The sequence below is a fragment of the Dendrobates tinctorius genome, unplaced genomic scaffold (assembly GCF_039654945.1).
Source record: "Dendrobates tinctorius isolate UK_male_01 unplaced genomic scaffold, ASM3965494v1 ptg000315l, whole genome shotgun sequence".
In the NCBI taxonomy this organism is placed as follows: Eukaryota; Metazoa; Chordata; class Amphibia; order Anura; family Dendrobatidae; genus Dendrobates; species Dendrobates tinctorius.
This window is the reverse complement of record NW_027361982.1, coordinates 598,727-621,593: the sequence shown is the minus strand read 5'-3', so window position 1 is coordinate 621,593 and position 22,867 is coordinate 598,727.

Sequence of the window (22,867 nt, the reverse complement as noted above, 5' to 3'; positions counted from 1 at the left end):
CGATCCCTTCTTAAGGAGGGTAGATCGTGGACCGTTGGCGGGAGTCGGGATGGACCAGGCGGGCTCTGGCTCCTCTCTGAGGGTGGTGGCGTACGCCGATGATGTTTCCCTGTTCGTATCCTCGAGAGGGGAGGCGGACTGGGTCATGTCGGAGGTAGTGCGCTACTCGGAGGCATCCGGGTCCATGATCAACCGGGATAAGTGTGAAAGTCTCTGGCTGGGAGGGGGAGATCCTAGTTTTGATCTCCCGGACACCCTTCCAGGGCCCCAGGCCACCGCCAAAATTCTAGGCATCGAATTTGGCCCCGGGGACTACCCCCAGCAAAATTGGGAGGGCAGACTTAAGATCGCCGCCCAAAAGGTGGACCAATGGAAGGGTTGGTCTTTAACCCTGAGGGAAAGGGTTGCCCTGGCTAAAGGCTATCTGCTACCTTTATTGATATACCTGGGCAGTGTGTGCATCTTGCCGGAACCTCTCTGGACGCGGGTCTATAGCCTGTTCTTCCAATTGTTATGGGGGAATAGGCTTAACCTAATCAAGAGGGAGGTTACATACCGTACGAGGAGACTAGGCGGGTTGGGTATGGTCAACCCGGTGGTGTTTCTAGTAAACACCTTTCTTAAGACTAACATCTCCAACCTCTGGCTAGAGAGGGCTCCTCCGTGGGTAGTCTCCTGCAAGGGTTGGCTTTGGCCTTTCTTCCAGGAATGGGAGACAGGAGGGCGGGTGAAGGACCTACGCACACCTCATGGGCATCTTCCGGCTTACGCTACCCCGGTTCTGAAGGTGATCCGCCGGTGGGGTCTGGGAATGTGGGAAATCAGGACCATGTCGAGGCAGTGCCTTGACAGGAGGGTCCTGTTGACCCATTTCCAGAAGCCCCTGGCCCTTAAGGATTGCCCAGGCCGGGATCTGGAGGTCGGGCTGGGGCTTTTAAATTCTAAGCGGATCCCCAAGAAGTTTTGGGACTTGACCTTCCACGGGAGGCTGTATGTAAGGGACAACTTGAAGTGCAGGAACTCCGATGACCGGGGTTGCCCTCGTGAGGAGTGTGGCGACGTGCTGGAAAGCATGGAGCACTTCCTGCTTCATTGTCCCTTTAATGCAGAGGTTTACAACAGGGTGGGTGCCTCCATACGTTGGCCGCGGCTGGCGTCCCTCTCCTACACTGAATGGGCCTATGGAGCGTTCAGATCCCTGGGTGGCCGGGACCCGTGCACTTTATTCCTAGTCAGTGCAGCGGTTAGGTTCCACACTTGGAATGCACGGTGCCTAGTTATGACGCGGAAAAAAACCCTCCCAAGGGATGAGGTGGTAGGAAACATCTTGGGTGACCTGGTGAAGGTCCGTTCTTTGGAGTTCGAAAGGTTGGGTGTGAGGAAGGCCTCTTGGCTTTGGAGAGGCCTCTCCTTTTAAAAACGCACTCAAGGGAGAGCTAGCTCCGTGTGAATGAGGGTAGGGATAGCATAAGTTTCACTGGGTGTGTTAGGGACAGAAGTAGAGGCAGATAGGGACAGGGAGGGACAGGCACTGAGGGACAGATAGAGAGTTAGTTATGATAAGTTAGGTAGAGTAGGGACAGGAAGGGACAGATAGGGACAGGTTTCTTTTTTTTAGGGACAGAAGTAGGGACAGTCTTAGTTCTTGAGGGATAGGATGAATGTGTTAGTGAGGGATGGAGCCTCTAGAACCCCGTTTTCCTGGTGGTGGGCTGGTGCATGCCACCTTAGCTTTTTGTTTTAAAAACAGGACATATAATGGATATTGGGCTCACAGGTGCCAAACTTGGGCCTTGGGTATGTAAATGCTGTGTTTAGTTTGTATATTAATGCGTAAGTAGATGGGATGGTATTGAGAGTTTTGGAAAATGTCTTTTGGTTGTGCTTTGGTAAAAGGAAAAACATATAACACACGTTTTTTTGTTTTTTTTAGTTAGAATGTGTGGATGGGGTGTAGTCAGGTTGGGAGGGGGGTGCATGGGGGGTGGTGGATGGATGTCCGGATGCCAAGAGCAACATGAAGGAGCAAAGGAGCAGGGCAGGAGAAGTAGACTCTGCGGACCCTGGAAATAGTTTTCGTGTGGAATCAAAAGGCCATAAACTTTCGTGGACCAGATTTTGCAGTGACAAGGCTACAAACTTGTAGGACCTGCGGTGCAAGGTGGTGGGAAAAAAGGCTGCGAACTTGTTGCCATGTGTGGGAGAGGGAAAAAAAGGGAAAAAGAAAAAAAAAATCTTTGCTGTGTAATAGGAGGTAAGGTTTGTCGGCCAAAGTGGCAGAGTTCTTGTTTTTTTTCAAGGCGGAGGGCCAGGAAAGGGTTATTTTCGTTTGGTTTTTGTAAATAGTAAAATTGTAAATAGTAAACTAGTAAACCAGTAAAATCGGTGAGGTGTGAATGGGGGTGAATGGGGGTGAGAGTGGGGAGAGGGGTTTATGTTTCTTTGTATTCTCTTTTAAGTGGATTCCTGCTGGGGGACCCTAAGCTGCCGAGCTCAGTGGAGGACAAGGAAAGGATTTGGACTTTCAGTTATTTGCGCATGTTTTGCACATTTTATGTCTGTCTATGTTGGTTTTCTTTAGTTTATGTATTGTGGTTTGTTTCTGAGTGTAATTTTGATAATTTTGTAAAATAAAAGAGTTGGAGGATAAGACATGATGTGACAGCAGAATAGAGACTCTTGCTCTGTAGGTGACTGGAGGATAACACACGATGTAACAGCAGAATAGTGAGTTTTAAATCTGTTTTTTTCCTTAGCATGGTTTGAGAGACCCCACCCCTCTGTTGTGTGACGTGCACATAAGAGCTGTCTCAGACCACAAGCCCATACTCGGGAGCGGCCTGTCTGAATCCTGTTCATATTAGACACTGTTCACATGTTCAGGTTTTTAATACATTAGATATGGACTGCTTCGATAGGGGTTACCTTGACGTGGTGGAGCAGCTTGGTGTACTTTTTTTGCGCAAAAAAAGTATCAACTAAATACCCTGTATTTGTTATCCAGCACTTGCTGACTACTGCCATTTTCTATTTCAGAGTATTTTTGCAAATCTATCATTCTGTGTTTTCTTGTTGTATTTCAGTGGGTGGTGTGAGCATTGTCTGATCAAGGTGTTCACACTTGTGCATGTCACGTGTGTTTTTAAGCAGATTAGTGAGTGCAGCTCTGGAGGTGACTGGAGGATAGAAGGTGATGTGACAGCAGAATAGTGACTGCAGCTCTGGAGGTGACTGGAGGATAGAAGATGATGTAGCAGCAGAATAGGGACTGCAGCTTCAGATGTCACTGGAAGATAAAAGATGATGTGACTGCAGCTCTGGATGTGACCGGAGTATAAGACACAATGTAACTGTAGAATAGTGGCCGCAGCTCTGGACGTCACTAGAGGATAAGACAGGATGCAACAGCAGAATAGTGGCTGCAGCTCTGGAGGATAAGACAATGTAACATCAGAATAGTGACTGCAGCTCTGGAGTTGAGTGGAGCATAAGACACGATGTAACAGCAGAATAGTGACTGCAGCTCTGGACGTGACTGGACGATAAGAGAGGATGTAACAGCAGAATAGTGAGTGCAGCTCTGGAGGAGACTGGAGAATAAGACAGGATGTAACAGGAGAATAGTGACTGCAGCTCTGCAGGTGACTGGAGGATAACACACGATGTAACAGCAGAATAGTGAGTGCAGCTCTGGAGGTGACTGGAGAATAAGACAGGATGTAACAGGAGAATAGTGACTGCGTGAGTGGAGCATAAGACATGATGAAACAGCAGAATAGGGACTGCAGCTCTGGAGGTGACTGGAGGATGACAGGATGTAACAGCAAAATATTGACTTTAGCTCTGGAGGTGACTGGAGTATAAGACACCATGTAGCCGCAGAATAGTGACTGCAGCTCTGGAGGTGACTGGAGGATAAGACAGGATGTAACAGCAGAATAGTGACTGCAGCTCTGGAGGTGACTGGAGGATAAAAGATGATGTGACTGCAGCTCTGGATGTGACTGGAGCGTAAGACACAATGTAACTGCATAATAGTGACCGCAGCTCTGGAGGTGACTGGAGTCAGTAACTTGGTTCATTACAGAAGAAGGCAGACATCGGGTTTTCAGAGTTCTTCTTTCTGTGGAGGATTACAGAATGAAATGAGGCGAATCTGCACTTTTACAGTGATTGAGCCGCAGCTTTGGGAATATCCAGGGGCTGCAGATTCGGTGGGGGGATACATGAGCCGGAGGATGTTATGATTTCCTTGCAGATGTGTGTGAAGTTGGAGGATTAGGCCCCTGAGGGCCACAGAGAGATGGACGGTCTGATGGTGCTCGGGACTAGGCAGTGTGACCTCTGTGATGGAGTCCGGGGATTAGGAGGATCTGATCATTTCCAGAACATTTCATCACCTCATGATGATTGATGGGAGGAGGTGCAAAACACCAAGGAATCGCACCATGGTTATGGAAGTCCTGGTGTTCTGGGGTCAGGAGGGGGGACATGACCTCGTACTAAGGCGCTAACGCCTACAGGACAGGAGGAGACCACGAAGGCGTAATGGATGGTGCACCGTACAGGTGAGGGGTCACCAATCTTGGACCACCATAGTGTCGCAAAGCAGAAGTACAAAACCAACTGAAAAAAAGCACGGCGCTGTAAAATGTATTGAAAACCAGAAAGTGATGATCAGGAAATCTCTCATCTCCATATTTCATCACACAGAACAGAGAACAAACGGTAAAAGTGAAGGTCAGACATTTCTCCAATTCAGTGGAAAAATTATCAAATTTAGAAATTGATAACGGCAACAAATTTCAGAACACTGTGTCCCCCATTGTGCCCGGGCCGTGTCCCCCATTGTGCCCGATCCGTGCCCTTTCATTGTGCCTGGGTCGTATCCCTCCGTTGTGCCCGTGCTGTGTCCCCCATTGTGCCCAGGCCATGTCCCCCATTTTGACCAGGCCGTGTCCCCCCCATTGTGCCTGAGCTTTGGACCCCCATGGTGCCTGGGCCGTGTCCACCCATTGTGCCTGGGCTGTGTCCCTCCTTTGTGCCAGGGTCGTGTCCCCCTATTTTGCCTGGGTCGTGTCCCTCCATTGTGCCCGGGCCGTGTCCCCCATTCTGCCTAGGCCCTGTCCACCATTGTGTCCTGTATGTGTCCCGCATTGTGCAGTGTCCCCTCTTCTTCTTACAACAGTCTGTAAACGTCGGGGAAGTGAGACAATCACTGGAGGTTTGGTAAAGGAAAGTTGTCCCCTTCCTGTCTGATGTTGCGTTCTCACGGCTCCTCAGTTCGGGGACTTTGTAGGATTTTTCTTTCATAATGCTCCAAATGTTTTCTATTGGTGGACACTGTGCTGCTGTGATGGAGGCAGGATGAGGTTTTATATTGTCTAGCTGAAATATACAAGGTTTCCCCTGAAATAGACATTGTCTGGATGGAGCCGTTGTTGTTCTATAACCTCTATATAATGTTCAGCATCGATGGTGCCTCTCATGTGTGCACTGCCTCTGACATAGGCACTAATGCTCCCGTACATCAGAGATAACAAGCTGGATGGTCCCTCTCCTTGATAATAATGTGGATGGTCCTTCTCCTCGAAAACAACTGGATGGTCCCTCTCCTCTATAAGAAGTTGGATGTTTCTTCTCAATAGCAAGCTGGATGGTCCCTCTTCTTGATAAGAAGCTGGATGGTCCCTCTCCTCTATAACAAGTTGGATGGTTCCTCTCCTCAATAACAAGCTGAATGGTCTCTCTCCTAGATAATGAGCTGGATGGTCCCTCTCCTCTATAACAAGTTTGATGGTTCCTGTCCTCGATAACATGCTGAATGGTCCCTCTCCTCAATAACAAGCTGGATGGTCCCTCTCTATAACAAGTTTGATGGTTCCTGTCCTCCATAACATGCTGAATGGTCCCTCTACTTGATAACATGTTGGATGATCCCTCTCCTCAATAACAATCTGGATGATCCTTCTCGATAACATGCTGAATGGTCCCTCTCCTCAATAACAAGTTGGATTGTTCCTCTCTTCCTGAGTCCACAGGACATGGTGTCTGGGGTTTCCATCTAGAATTTCACATTTTGATTACAGAATTGTTTTCCATTTTGCCTTTGTCCATTACAAATGATCTTTGTTCCAGAGCTTTCCTGGGTTGTGCTGATATTCAGCATCTTTCTATGATGGAGATTCATCTTACACTTGTGGATTGCACGGAGACCTGTGATCACAGACAATGATTTCAGGATTATTCCTGAGCTCATGTAGTGATTTGCACCTCCGGATCCTTCCTGTATTTTATCCAGTGCCACCTGTTTTCTTTGCATTTTACACACTGGTCCAAGGTTGTATCTTATTTGGGGCCACATAGTCCCCTGTGCTGTAAAGTGATGGCGTTTATCTCTGCGCCTGCAGACATTGTGCGCTCATCCTCAGGATGGAATGTCGGCCGGGAAATAAAACCCAGACCTCGCCCCAGGGAGAGATACTCACTGTATCCAGGTGCCATGTTATTACGTCCTAATGAGCTGCAGTCCCGGCTGCTGGGGAGCGGCCAGTGAGATTGGATCTGGCGAGATAAAGAAGCGATGGTGCCAAATCCCGCTGCACGTGGCGCTCCAGAGCTACAAATGGTGAAGGCATTCAAAGCCGCCACTATCCTTGAGGAAATGACTATGGGCGACCTGAAACTTCTGGGGTCATACACCAAGATGGGGTGAAGGGTCCGAGTCATCAAGGAACGTGATGAGCATGATGGCGATGCAGAAATGTGACAGCGTGGCAGTGTTATGTGCCAGTTTAATGTACATGTCCTCATGTGGCAGAGTATTAGTTTGCAGTACGCACTACTGAGCACACGGGAAAATTTCTATGCAGAAGTAAAAGAAAAACCACAACAGCAAACGGCATAAAACATGAAACTTTATCATTATTATAGCTCCATTTAATCCATAATAAATCTTATCAAACAAATCTGCTTCTTTCTCCACTTATGAAACATTTCTATGGCTCCTGAGCTTATTGTTAATGATGAATTATGGCTATAATTTGCAGATGTATTTTATATAAGAAACGCTGATATATTCACCCCCCCGAACGGTACAAGTGGAAAATGCAGCGAATGTGTACATGACGCACCCTAGAGGCCGTGGGATACTCGGTACTGGCCCGGTCATCTTAAAGGGATGTGTCACAGTGGCGGTGACCCAGTCCATGGCCCCAGGCAGTTATGTAAAAGGGAGTACTGATTAGGGATAAAGTTTATGTAGTGATTCGTGACGCCAGTTGGAGTGTTCGACTGTAGTATAGCCGGCACTGCAGATGATCCCTGGGGTAGTAGATGGTGATGGCAGTGCAGATGTTTATCCCTCTCCAACCAGGGCAGACCCCCAGAGATTGTAATGGAAGTAGAAGGCACGGAGTAATCAGACAGGAGACAAGGAAAGTCACTTTATCATTTATTGTGGTTCAGGTGCAGTTCAGAGGAGATATTACAACTCTCATCAGGTTACAGTCTGCTCTGCAGAATGGGAGTTATCCTTTACTCTGCTGTGACTCGGTGTAAGCTTCCTGCTATTCTAATCCCTTCACGGACCAAGGCTTCCTGGAGTTTAGAACTTCCAGTATAGCTTCTACTCACTGTGTATTCCTCCTCTGGCAGCTTGCATCCTGTGTGAAGCTCAAGTATCTTCTTGCACTATCTTTCACTGATCCTAGTTTGCGGCAGTCTTCCCAGGGAAAACACCTTGCTATTGGTTGTATAAACTCACACAGTTTCTCAGCTTACCACCCTGCTCTAAAAGTATCGATGGCCTAGGGGCTGATTCCCTGATGCTTCTTAGCTTTTCTCCTGGAAGGAGCACGTGGTATGGCTTCCAAGAGCGTTCTCCATCTTTCCCCCACCTTCTTCTCTGAAAACAACAACTCTGCTCCTCCTCCTTCCAGTTAGGGTGTGTCTGCAAAGCTCTAAGCTTCAGACAAGTAAGGGAATGAGGTAAATTGTGTGTGTGTGTTGTGGTCTCTAGCAGAGAAAGCATAACTCCCATTGCTCACAAAATACATGCAAAACATATTTAACCCTTTTGTGGAGATAAAGACACAGGGTGCCATATTCACAAAGCTGCAGCCACCGAACAAGTGAAAAATAGGGTCCTCAAGCCACAAATCCATCTCTGGTGGCATCTCTGTCCTCCATCTACAGCTATAGACATTAATATGGGGAAAAATATGTGCCCCCCCACATCCACCTCCGGGCACAATTCAGTCAGGGGGTAACATTCTCCTGGAATCATCAAACCCAGACTCCTCCATCAGACGCAGATAGAGAAGTATGATCCATCACTGCACAGAACACGTCTCCTCCAGAGTCCAGCGGTGGCGGCTTTACACCATTCCATCCGACACTCGGCATTGTGCTTGGTGATGTACGGCTGCATGCAGCTGCTCGGCCATAAAGCTCCCGGAGGGGGTGCAGTAGAGGAGATCTGGACCCTGCAGTTACTGACTTTTCTGCCCTCTGCTCCTCAGCACTCAGCCCCCCCCCGCTCTGTAATGTTACGGGGTCTCTACTTTGTGGATGAGTTGCTGCGATTTCTTCCAGAGAGATAGATTAAGTTGGAAGTAGCTTGTTTAGTCCTCTGCCCCCATCGGGCACCCTCTTGTACAGTGGAGCATTGTGGGTATTTTACCCTCCTAATGGCTCCCACAGGCGGCTGCAGATCATAGAGCTTCTCATTGCTCACGCGACACATTGTGAATCATTTGTCGCAGGCATTCACGCTCCGGTGGATTGGGGACTCGTAGGGATTAGATCAGTGGAGATCTGTCAGACATGTCTACTGCACTTGTGGTTTCCCGCTCATGGCTGAAGATGAAGCTGTGGCTTCCAGGTCTCCGCCATCAGATTTATTGCTCTGCAGGTTTGGTAGATTGCTCTGCAGGATGCAGGACGCTCTTCCCCACGACACTGGCCACTGCCGAGATCACAGACATGAAAATGAAGGTTCCTGCACAAATCTGATCATGCATCATCTTCACCTCCATCATCATCATCCTCATCATTCATAACATCATCCTCATCTCCATTTTTACACCTGCAAGCTGCCGCATTGGGAGCCCCTTGTACAGGACAATACACCCCGGTGTTGGGGTCACTGCAGTTAATGGTGACCCCATAATGGTTGTTCAGATCATTCGCATGCAGGCAGGGCTGGACTGGCCTTCTGGCAATTCTGCCAAATGCCAGAAGGGCCTGTCTATTCGTGGGCCACCTTGACTACTACATTGTTAGCAGAATTGGTGATCTCAAGACATCCATACTGTTAAGAGTTGTGACAGAAAATAAATTCACTGACTCCATCACTTACCCCAGTAGGCCACGGGTATCATTAGAAATATTGATCTTGTAGTAAATCTTGCTTTCCTCCATCCAGGGTAATATTAGTAATATATCCCATCTGGTGCTTGGAGACTGGGACACCATGGGCCTGTGTGATTTCAAATGCCAGGGCTGAATTTCAGCCCCAGTCTGTACCTGCACGCAGGTCTCATTATCCCCCTGATCTCGGCTGTTCCTCCTCCGCTATCCCTACAGCTCCGGGACTCCTGTAAGGAAACCAATGTCAATGATGCAATATCAGTATTACCAGGGGCAGCCAGCAGAGGGCAGCATCACTATGCCAGAGAGTCTAGAGACCGCACATGAGGAAGGAGGATGATAACAGAAAGCAATAGCTTGTATTCACCTACTGTAAATGACCAGGGGTAAAATAATGAATCTACATCGCAGCCTGAGAACAACCAGAACTGGACGTCTATTCATTGAGTTTAGGAACCATCACTGTCTGCACAATACACCAGGGTCACTCAGTCTCCAGGGTGGGGGATGAGGGCATGGGAATAAATATCAGTTATCATCCACTCTCAGTGAATAACGAGATAAAGATATTTACTGTATATAAATGCAATATACCGCCATATATAGCAAGAATACACAGATAATAACGCTATATGCAGAGATAATATACAGACAATATACCACTATATACAGAGATAATATACAGATCATATACCACCATATACAAACATAATATACAGATATACCGCCATATACAGATATAATATCCAGATATACTGCCACATATAGCAAGAATACACAGATAATATACCGCCATATACAGAGATAATATACAGACAATATACTGCCATATAAAAACATAATATACAGATATACAACCATATACAGAGATAATATACTGGCATATCGCCATATGCAGAGATAATACAGATAATATGCCACCGTATATAGCAAGAATATACAGATAATATACCGCTATGTACAGAGATAATATACAGACAATATACCGCTATATACAGAGATAATATACAGATAATATACCGCCATATAAAAACATAATATACAGATATACCGCCATATACAGAGATAATATCACGATATACTTCCATATGCAGAGATAATATAGATAATATGCCACCGTATATAGCAAGAATATACAGAGCTAATATACAAACAATATACTGAGATAATATACAGATAATATAACGCCATAAACAGAGATAATATACAGACAATATACTGCTATATGCAGAGATAATATACAGATAATATACCGCTTGTAAGGCAGCACTTACAGCATGTGTTGGGGGACACTCGCTTGGCAACGGGATTAAGGCACACAGGAACGTTTTTTCCACTCAAACAGTCCATGCGGTTTATTATACACTCATAAACCACTGTAGGTCATGTTATATATTAGGGCACATCTCCACGCTGCGTACTGGCAGCCCTTTGGACGCAGCGGAAACCCCACTCCGCCCAAAGCGCAGCCTCCTGTTGTACGCGTGATGATTCCGGAAGTGTTCATTGAAAACTTGCGGAATCACAGCGTCCTATACATAGACTGGGTTATTTATCTTGCGGAGATTATTATTATTATTTATTTATATAGCACCATTGATTCCATGGTGCTGTACATGAGAAGGGGTTACATACAAATTACAGATATCACAGTAAACAAACTAACAATGACAGACTGATACAGAGGGGAGAGGACCCTGCCCTTTCGGGCTTACATGCTACAGGATGGTGGGGAAGGAGACAGTATGTCGGGGGATGCAGCGGCTCCGATGGTGTAGAGGTGGCCATGTGGTCATTAAAGGTTGTAAGCTTTTTTGAAGAGATAGGTTTTCAGGTTCCGTTTGAAGGATCCAAATGTGGTGGATAACTGGACATGTTGGGGCACCGAATTCCAGAGGTTGGGGGATATTATTATTATTATTGTGCATTTGTATAGCGCCATTTATTCCATGGCGCTTTACATGTGAAAAGGGGAAATATAGACAAGTATAATAAACATGTGTAAGACAAGGGACATACAAGTACATAAGGAGAGGGGACCCTGCCCGCTAGGGATCACAGTCTACAGGGATGGGTGAGGATACAGTAGGAGAGGGTAGAGCAGGTCATGCGGTGGTTATTCGGGAGAAGTCTTGGAGGTGATTGGGTGAGGAGTGAATAAGCGTGAAGGAAAGAAGGAGGTCTTGGGAGGACCGGAGATTACGTGAAGGAGGATACTGAGAGATTAGTTCAGAAATATATGGAGGAGAAAGGTTATGAATGGCTTTGTTGGTCAGTGTTCGTAGTTTAAACTAGATACGCAGGGAAATTGGGAGCCAGTGAAGGGATTTGCAAAGAGGGGAAGCAGGGGTGTAGCGAGGAGAGAGATTAATTAGTCGGGTAGCAGAGTTAAGGATGGACTGGAGGGGTGTGAGAGTGTTAGAAGGCTAAAAAGGTGGATTTTGCAGTAGTCGAGGTGGCATGCACTAGCATTTTGCTAGAGTGAGGGTTGAGAAAAGGACGGATTCTGGAAATATTTTTGAGCTGGAGGCAACAGGATGTGGCGAGAGCCTAGATGTGCAGTTTGAAGGACAAGGCAGAGTCAAGGGTTACTCCGAGGCAGCGGATTACAGGGACAGGGAAAAGTGTGAATTAATTTATTGTGATAGACAGATGAGGTAGGGAAGATATGCGTGATGGAGGAAAGATAATTAGTTCAGATTTGTTTACATTGAGTTTGAAGAAGCGGGTGGAGATTAAGGAGGATATGGCCGATAGACACTCATGGATTCTGGAGAGCAGAGAGGTGACATCTGGGCCAGAGAGGTAGATCTGAGTGTCATCAGCATATAGATGGTACTGGACACCATAGGACTTTATGAGTTGTCCCAGGCCAAGGGAATAGATTGAGAAGAGAGGGGGTCCTAGGACAGAGCCTTGAGGGACACCAACAGAGACAGGGCGAGATGAAGAGGTAGTGTGGGTGTAGGAAAAGCTAAATGGGTGGTTGGTAAGGTATGAGGAGATCCAGGATAGGGCAAGGTCTTTGATATAAAAGGAAGAGAGGATCTGTAGTAGGAGGCAGTGGTCAACTGTATCGAAGGAAGAGGACAGGTCTAGAAGGAGGAGTATAAAGAATTGTCTGTTGGCTTTGGCTGTAAGTAAGTCGTTAGTAAGTTTGGTCAGGGCAGTCTCAATGGAATGGTGGGGACAGAAGCCAGATTTTAGGTTGTCAAAGAGCGACTTAGATTGCAAAGTGAGAGGAAAGTTCAGCGTGGACGTGGTGCTCAAGAAGTTTGGAAGCAAATGGGAGCAAAGTTATGGGGCAATAGCTGGACATAGCGCTTGGGTCAAGGGATGGCTTTTTGAGGATAGGTGTGATTATGGCATGTTTAAAAGCAGAAGGGAAGGTACCAGAAGTTAGTGATAGGTTGAAAAGATGGGTTAGGGATGTTATTAGTGTAGTAGTGAGGTTGGGGAGGAGATGGGATGGGATGGAGTCAAGCACACAAGTGGTGAGGTGTGATTTGGAGAGAAGATGAGCAAGCTCTCCGTCAGTGATTTTGGAAAGGGAAGTTATGGAGTTAGGGCATTTGTCTGGCATACAAAGGGATTGCTGTGGTTGGACAACAAAGACTTGCCTTGTTTGGTCTATCTTATTTATAAAGTGCCTGGCAAAGTCCTCAGCTGAGATTAGGGAAGTCGGAGGGGGCAGTTGTGGACAGAGGAATGAGTTAAAAGTGTTGAACAACTGTTTGGGGTTGTGGGATAAGGAAGATGCAAGGGATGTAAAGTAGGCCTGTTTAGCAGAGGTGACAGCTGATTTGAATGCGAGCGTTGCTTGTTTGAGTGCAGTGAAATCATCTCGTGAATGCGTTTTCTTCCAACGCCGTGCTGCAATTCTGGATACTTGCCGAAGCTTTTTAGTGATGTTATTGTGCCAGGGATGTCTATTGATTTGTTGCACTCTGATATACATGACAGGGGCGACCGAGTCGATGGCTGATGCAAGAGTGGCATTGTAGAAACTAGTGGCAGTGTCTATGTCGTGGAGTGAAGATATGGAGGACAGTGGCAGAATAGAGAGAGAGAGTGTGCGAGTGTCTAGATGTGCGAAGTTTCTGCGGGGGGGCGCATGTTGCTGGACATGGGTGACAGGTGAGGAGGACAGGGATGAGAAAGTTAGGTAGGGAACAGAGACGGGTGAAGACCAGGTTAATGTGTGTCCGTCTGTGTGGGTGGCTGAGGAGGACCACTAAGTACTGTAAGTCCAAAAGATGAAGGGACAGGAGTTTGGAGGCTGCTGACTGGTGGATGTCAATGGGGATGTTGAAGTCACCCATGACATGACACCCATCACAGACCTAACACATAATCCACAGCACTCTATAGTTCACGGCTTTAACTTGCAGTCACTAAACACGCCAGACTACTCTTTGTCCAGTTACTGTGGGCGACCGCACACCGTGCCAATGTCTCTCACAACTTTACTCCATGACACACAACATTAGATTGCAGTCTCTAAACACGCTGGCCCTCACTTCCCCCCCGTTACCGTGGGTGACCGCGCAGATCATTAACTGACCCTCGTCAGTGCACATAGTCCCCCATACTCTGGGTTACCTTCATGGAGTTCCGCTCCACACGCTGACTTCTTGTGAGTCCTAGCTTCTGGGGAAGCTGCCTAACTAGGATCACTGTCCTGGACGATGACTTGAACCACAGGCCAAACCCGACGGTCAAGACCCTCAGAAGGATGGTAGCTTCCCCACCACAGTTAGCCATCACAGGCTCTGCAGATAAATGTGTGGCGCCCCTGAGGCTCAGTCGCCACAGAGATACTGCACCTTCTCCTAAGGTGTAGTGCCCCACCAACTATGTAAGTTGGGAACTCCTTTCCACACTCCAACACCTGCATCCCACACACAGGATAGTTCAGCACTGATCACATTGTGGCTCATGCTTAGAGGGTAGCAGAGCACCTCTGGTGATTCCTTGCTTCTTAACACGAGATGTGCTGGGAGGCGGGTGGAGTGGAGATCCATTTAAAAGAGTGGGAAGGTTTAGAATTGCAGGTCAGTCTGACGGGAGGTCAGGCGAGTGGAGTTCAGTTCTGAAGTTAGTTTTGAGTTCAGTTTGAGTTCAGTTTAGAAAGAGTGCTGCAGCTGCCTCAGTGATCTGAGCCAGCTGGCACGGGAAAGAGAAGAGGAGAAAGGCGTAGAACTGCAACCTAAGCTTCTATAAGAGAGAGAAGGAACAGCGCGGAATGAAGGAGTAGGAGAACAGAGAGGAGTTGTGTGTTGGAAGAGGAACCCTGCCTATAGGTTCTCAGCGCAAGGCCGTGGCCCGGTCCCCGAGGTTGTATGGACACTTATGGTTCTGCAGCAGACACCGGTGGAGTAGTTGGCTGTAAATGCACTACTCCCATCTAAGACTCGGGACACAACAGCAACATGGATAGAGCCGGGATCCAGGAGGTCCCTGATCGGGCTACAGCTGTCTGTCATACAAGTAAGGTTCTAGGAACATCTGACAGGAGGAACTTCAGGGAACCACGGTACTGGAGTTCTTCACACTAAAAGGCGCAATAGAGGAGTCGTTCAGGAAAGGCAAATGTTGGCGGAGTGTTGGAGAGGAGAACCCTGACTTGCCCGGGAGGTTGACTGAGTCTCTACCCCGGAGGACACGGAACGGAGGCGGGCACCAGTGGTTACCAAGAACTGTGAGTAAAGCGTTGAAACTACAAGCCCTGGTGTCCTCCATTCATTCGTCGCTAACCCCTCCAGCACCGCTACATCTGGGTAACATCATCTATACCATTCTGCACCTCTCCTCGTCCATTGCACCTACACTGCCCTGGGACTACAGCTCCACCTGTGGGGAGCTATACCATCTTTGCTGCAATATATCATCAGTCCCAGAGGATCTGCACACAGCGTTGGCTTAGCATCTTGCTTGCCAAACACCACGGGTGGTGTCACGAACTATTCAATAAACTATAACACTATTAACATCATCGCCATTGATATTGGGGGCCCAGGGCCACGGACCGGGTCACTGCTGCCGTGACACATCCCCCTGACACCGGCCCGATACCGGGTACCCCGCTGCCCTGGGTGTGAGGGCGACCCACATGGTCTCACCTTGTGCTCTTCAGGAATCTAGTCCACTTGCAGGACCTTCCAACACAGAGACCAGTCAGGTACGTGGCCTCATCTTGTGCTCTTCAGGAACCTGGTCCACTCACAGGACCTTCTAACACAGAGACCTGTCATGACCTTACAACACTGATCATGTGACCAAACCACAGTCACAATATGTAGCTGAAACTACCCCCTTAGGTGGGAGGTGTGTGTGGTTAGCCAGTCCCGCCCAGCTCTCTGGCTAACCCTGTAAGTTCCCCTGATAAAAAACAAGGCTCGTGGAACTACAGGTTCTAAAGCAACATTTCAGGCTTACAGCGCAGAGGAACTCCTCCTTTGAAGCATATACCAGCCATTTACAACAATGCTGGTCACTGTCATTGTCTCACATTCCCCCCCTCTGTTCAAACTTGTGGGGTTGAACACTTGTCACAAACCAGGGGCACCGAGATAACACACCCACGTCACTTTCCCTACCAGTCGAGAGGGCCCTCTCAGTCATCTTTGAGCTTCAGCTCCTGAAACATACAGTAGTCCGTCACTGTCACATTTCAGAGTCAATCTGTTAGGCCTCCCCCGCCCCCAGCGGTCCATATGTAGGCCTTAAGCTTCAGCCCTTGAGTCACAGTCTGTCTGTGTCACCAGATTTCTCAAGTACGCCCCTTCACCCGACCTTTCAGTGGCGTAACTACAAAGTTATGGGCTCCGGTGCAAACTTTCAAATGGGGCCCCCCATGCCAAAATACATGCACATCTCCCCTCCGCACACCTTGTACACGCACATCTCCGCTCCGTACACGCGCAGCTCCGCTCCATACACTCATACACGCACGGCTCCACTCCGTACACCTCGTACATGCGTGGCTCCGTACACCTCATACACGCGCATCTTCGATCCGTACACCTCATACACACATGGCTCCGCTCACAGTCGAGCCTACTGTCTGGTCTGAATCTGACCTCTCTAGTATGTTACAGGGGCTACTGTCCCAGTCCCTCAGCCTTGTACTGAGGATGGAAATGCCACTTTCAGATTCTTGGCATTCTTGTCTTGCTGAACAACCAAGGCCTCTTCTTGCTGGATGTCGTTGGCTGTCACTCTGCTGGCAAACTTCTCTATCGCCTTTCCTAATTAGAGAACAGTCACGCCAATTCTCTTTTTCCTTTTTCCCTAACCTCCGCTGTGATAATTCTATTATTTGGAGGGCCCCTCCTTTCACTGGGACCTTGGGTTGAAGGCGGCCACCATCTACCACCAATTTGGCGCAGCAGTCCTGTAAAGCGCAGTCTTTCAAGCCTTAACTGCTCTATCTCCATTAGATATGCCACACGATACTCCAGCACAGTCAGTACATTTTCAAGACTCTCCACCGTACCTAGAATGAAGAATGGTACCATACCCTTTTCCCTGGGTATCTGGTCTTCATGGTCACCTGGAATTCTTAACTTCACCACTCCAGACTTATTCACCATCCCTTGCATGGCTCGACCATTTTTCCCAATGACTTTCCTCACCATAGTACTAGGCACCTGTATTACATCTTCCAAAAGACTCCGAGCTTTCCTCACATACTCTAGTCGCCTAGCAGCGTCTTCATTCCTCAACTGGATCATCCACTTCGTCTGCACACATCTCCAGTTCAGGTCACTAAGGATAGCTACTCTCTTTGCAGTGACACCAGTTGTGGACAGTACCACTAACTGTTTAGTTTCCGGGGACCAGTACACCCTACACGCCCCCACAGCCTTCTTGAATTCTTGATGCATAGCCTCCCTGGCACACACCTCTTTCAGGTCTTTAGGTATGTCTATCAAGCATTTAAACAGGGAAGTCTCTCTTCTGCTGTCATAAGACCACCATTTTGTTCGGCTCTCAGAGCCATCTGCCTCTGCATGTCACCTGCTTCCTTCCACCTGTCTGGCCAGGACAGACACCTGTTGCTCCATCTTCTTCAATGCTGCCGCATTCATCGACTGGCTTTCTGTCAGACGACCTCTGAGCTCTGACACCTCTTTCTCCAAGGCACCCACTCGACACTCAGCAGCCTGTCTCCAAAGCTCCTCTTGCTTCAAACAGGCTTATACTGTCTCCTTGATCCTCCTTAGCTCACATCTTCCAACCTCTGGATTGGTTGATCTTCCCTCACTTGAGGAAGTATCTGCTTCAGGTCCCACTTCTTAGGTGACTTCCTCCACTTCTGCACCCTCCGTCTTCACCTGGGACTCAGCAATGTCATCTTCAGCCCTCTCTTAGGTCTCAGCAGTATCATCTTCAGCCCTCTCTTGAGGCCCAGCCGTGTCACCCTTAGCTACATCCCAATTCTCTGGGACTTCAGTGTACTCCAACTCCTCCATATCAGGTCCTTTGGAACCTTCACCACCTTCTGTCATCTTATCTTTTTCTGTCGCCGCAGATGCGGGTCTATGACAGGTCAGTTCTCCGTGACCGTCGTGTATTCTAGCTCCACCAGCGCACTCTAGGATTCCTTCTCCTACCGCGCCCCCCACCGACCGATCATCAGACTCCAACCTAGCGATTGCAAGGGGCAACATGAATGCATTCATGTTTCTTGTACAGTCTTGAAAAGAATTCACACCTTGAACAAAAGCACAAGACACTGCCTTTCCTTTATTCATATCTTCCCAAAGTGCAACTGGTTCAACCTCTTTGTGCCTTTTTACAACTCTGGAGATGGGAGGACTTGCCCTTCTTGTGCGGCCCTTCCTTACTGTACTCCCTTTCTTTCTTAGAGTCACAGTCAACCCTGGAGTCTGTGTCATACTCCACAGTGTGGTGAACCCTCAAGTTGCTCTCTATCTGGGTGTCAGCTCCACTCTTTTTAACTACCACATCACTATCAGCCATACTGTGGTACACTTCAGGTGACGTCAGGTCAGTAAGTTGGGCAGACACATCCTTTCCTCTGGTCACCCCTACGCCTGACCCGTCAATTTTGGGAGGCGTTACTGCCTTTATGTATGCGACCCCATCAGGAGTGAGTCCTCCATCCTCCTGCTGAAGAGGAATTCCCTTGTCCCACACGTCCCGAGAACAGCTTAAAGTCCCGGCCTATTTTTACCGGGCAAGATAAATTCGGGACTATAGCGACATCCTGTACTGTACTGTCCTAGGCCGTCTCGAGGATCACCCTGGCCACTTGATTGTCCTTAGTGCCTCCATGGATGCAAGTGACCCTGACCTTCCTATCAGGTATTACAAATCCCTTGGGCGCAATCTTCATTAGAGTCACCGAGCTCCCAGAATCGACCAGTCTGACCATATCCTCTCCGAACATCTGCAGGGCACGCTCACGTATCCTCTTGCCGGGTGGGTAGTTCATATATGAGGGGCTGTTGATAAATCTTTGGTTTTGTGATCGTTTTTTGTTTATATGGTAACAAATGTTATATCATATGAAAGCCTTATGTGTCTAATACATGTTCTCAAAATTTTAGGTTTTTATCTTATGGCAACAGTGTTCTACGCACGAGGGAAAACAAAATGGCGGAGTCTAATGCGATATTCACAGCAAATGAGATCAGAGGAGTGATAAAATTCTTGTTTCTGCAAGGAAAGTCCGCAAAGGATATTCATGGTGATATGTCACAGACATTGGGGGATCAATGCCCTTTATATTCTACAGTTAAGAACTGAGTTGCCAAATTTAAAATGGGCCACTTCAGCACCTACGATGAGGAACGTCCTGGACGACCAAGAGTGGTTGTTCCAGAGATCGTCGATGCTGTGCAAAACCTCATACTGGAGAATCGGCGAATTTCAGGTAAAGCAATAGCAGACATCAATCATGGGGATTTCCTGTGAATGTGTTTGTGTAATTATCCATGAACATTTGGACATGAAGAAGCTATCTGCAAAGTGGGTCCCCAAATGTTTGACAACAGATCAGAAAAGCATGTGAGTGAAAACTTCTCGGTCCATTTGTCAGCATTTCCAGACTGATAAGAACTTCCTGGATCGAATGGTTACTATGGACAAGACCTGGATTTATTTGTATGACCATGAAACCAAGGAGCAGTCAAAAGAGTGGAGGCACAGTGGTTCTCCTCATCCAAAGAAGTTCAGGGTGCAAAAATCAGCCACAAAGGTGATGGTGTCTGTGTTATGGGAGAAGGAGGACATGTTGCTAGTGGACTACCTTCAAAAGGGTTCCACCATCAATGCAAGGTATTACATTGAATTTTTGGACCAATTGAAGGCAGCTCTGAAGGCCAAAAGGCAGGCAAGCTGTCTAAAGGAATCTTGTTCTTGCAAGACAATGCTTCCGTTCACACTGCACAAGAGACCAAGGCAAAACTGGCAGAGCTGGGCATCCAGGTGGTTGATCACCTACCTTTTTCATCAGATCTAGCTCCCTCCGACTATCATCTGTTTCCAAACCTGAAGAAACACCTCAAGGGTACCAATTTTAACACCATTTCTGATGCTATAGCTGTTACGGATTCCTGCTTTGAAGCACAACTGAAATCCTTCTTTTTGCAAGGCTTGCAAAACTTGGAATACTGATGTAAGAAGTGTGTTGACATCAGTGGAGAGTATGTGGAATAAATGTAAAGTTTAATCTTCATATCTCGTTTCTTTCTGGGAAAAACCAATGACTTATCAGCAGCGCCTCGTAGCAGACTGGACATACATATTACAATTGCCCCTGCCAACCGTCCGTGTGCGCCACCCCTTTAACTTTGGGATGCTCCGCCCTCTTTAGGGTAACTACCATTTCCCAGGACTCGGTCCGCTTTTGGGCCATTATCCCCAATGGTTCTCTGGCCCCTTTTGGGCAATTACTCCCTTTTGGGATACCACCCCCTTTTGGGACTCCACCCCCTTTTGGGCAACCATCCCTTTTTGGGTCACCGCCCCCTTTTGGGATCCACCCTTTTTAGGGACACCATCCCTCCTTGGGGTATACCCTGTGGACTCCCCATGGTATTCTCAGACCCCAGTTCACACAGTACACCGTTATCTCTCTCTGGGCTTGCACTGGCCCTTTAAGAGTTTGTATGACCTGGACCACCGATGTCCTTATACGGAACCTCACCAGCTCCTGCTGGCACTGCGACAGCTCCTGCTGCAGCTACTGGCACCTCCGGTTGCCAATCACATGACGCTGCTGCCGTTCTTGCAGCCGCTCCACAAGGCTCAGCACAGCTCTGCCAGGCTCTGTCCGGCTCTGCACAGCTCTGTACAATTAAGCTGTGCACCGCTCTGTCACGCTCTGCATGGCTTTGCAAGGTTCTGCACCTTTCTGCACGGCTCCGTGCTGCTCTGCCAAGCTCTGCACGGCTCCAGACGGGTCTGCGGACCTCCAAACGGCTCGAGCCAACTTTGTAACCCCACCAAGTTACCACCAGAAGCTTGTAATCTTTGTGGCTCTGCCGAGCAACAGCAAGCTGTCTTGAAAATTTTTTCGTGCACCCGCCGATCCACAGCAATCACCTCCACACGTGCTTCCTGGACTGTTGCCCGCAGTCTAGCACCATATGTAAGGCAGCGATTACAGCATGTGTTGGGGGACACTCGCTTGGTAACGGGATTAAGGCACAGAGGAATGCTTTTTCCACTCAAACAGTCCATGTGGTTTATTATACACTCATAAACCACTGCAGGCCATGTTATATATCACAGAACTAACACATAGTCCATAGCCCTCTATAGTTCATGACTTTAACTCGCAGTCACTAAACACGCCAGACTACTCTTTGTCCAGTTACCGTGGATGACCATATAGGGTCGGGCTGAGGGAGGCGATTAGGTGGTGCTGATCCAACAGGACTGGGGGGTGACCAACTTCGTGGCGCCGGCAGACATGAGTCTGAGAGACAAGGGTTGTGTCCAACAGCTCAGATTTTATTGGCCGCTTTTCGGACGACCACCGTACTTCATCACAGGAATAGTCACAATAATAATAAAAAATAATAAGTAATACATAAATAATAAAATAAATAATAATAATAATAATAATAAATAAATAAATAGTCCACAATTCACTTTTACACACAGACCCGGGTACCTTCTCTTCTTAGTTTGTCACCGTTTGTGGCGTCCTCTATGGCTCTTCTCCGCTGTGCCTGCCCTAAGCACTTTCACCACAGCGTTTCACCCTTTAGAGTACGCCGTCCACCTGACACTCACAGTCTGTCTCTGTCCGCAGCCACTGTCCTTTTTGGGTCACCCCCTGTGACCATCTCCACTGTCAGTAGCTCTCTGTAGGCCTTTTCTGCCTTTCTACCTACAGCAAACTCTCCTCTCTAGTGAGCTCTCTTGGCTGACAGGAACTCCCAGAACCTTCCCTGACCTCTTATAATCCCAGTCCCAGTAGCTCCGCCCACTATCACCTGAAAGTAACCCTTAACCAATGGCAGTGGCCTTGACCCATGGCAGTTACATAACCACTCTCTCCTATGCTCCCCCCTGCCCTCTAATGGTCAAACGGCCACATGTCGCCCCTGGCTCTATATCTCAGCCTACACTGCGCTGCTCCTCTGCCTCTCTCCTTAGGCAGATCCGTCCGTCAGACCAACCTCCCCACAACCGCACGCCATGCCAATGTCACAATTTTACTCCATGACACGCGACATTAGATTGCAGTCTATAAACACGCTGGACCTCACTTCGCCCAGTAACCTGGGTCACCGCACAGTTCATTAACTGACCCTCGTCAGTGCACACAGTCCCCCATTCTCTGGGTTACCTTCCTGGAGCTCCGCTCCACATGCTGACTTCTTGTCAGTCCTAGCTTCTGGGGAAGCTGCCTAACTGGGATTACTGTCCCGGACGATGACTTGTACCACAGGCCAAACCCGACAGTCCAGACCCTCAGAAGAACAGTAGCATCACCACCACAGTTAGCTGTCACAGGCTCTGCAGGTACATGGTCTCACTGTTAGGGCTGGCGGAACGCACCAAATAATAAAATAATAGTATGGTGCGTTCGCAGCCCGGGGTTCACCGTGCAGGGGTGGTAAACTGCTGCTTAGTAATGGCGGAATTATAAAGCGGTATACAAGAGGTCACGCATGGGTTAACGTCACCCAGTATGAACAGAAGCGAACTCTGTTACGACACAGAGCCGCGCCACCGCTGAACATAAATGCCGGAGCCTGTTAAAATCAAAGCACTCGGCAAGAGAGCGCACAGTATGCGGTCACAGAACTCAGCCCCAAGGACACGAGGTCTGAGTCCCTCTAGACCTACTGAGCGCACGGCGTCGCACCTGCGGACGACACTATAGATGCTGACTATGGTTGAGTGTCGAGCACGTGCACCGTGGCGTGCAGAGCCACCGGTGGACACTGATGTTAGTCTCAGACTCTGCCTCTACCTACACCTAAGCCTGGGTGCTTAACAGGCTAGG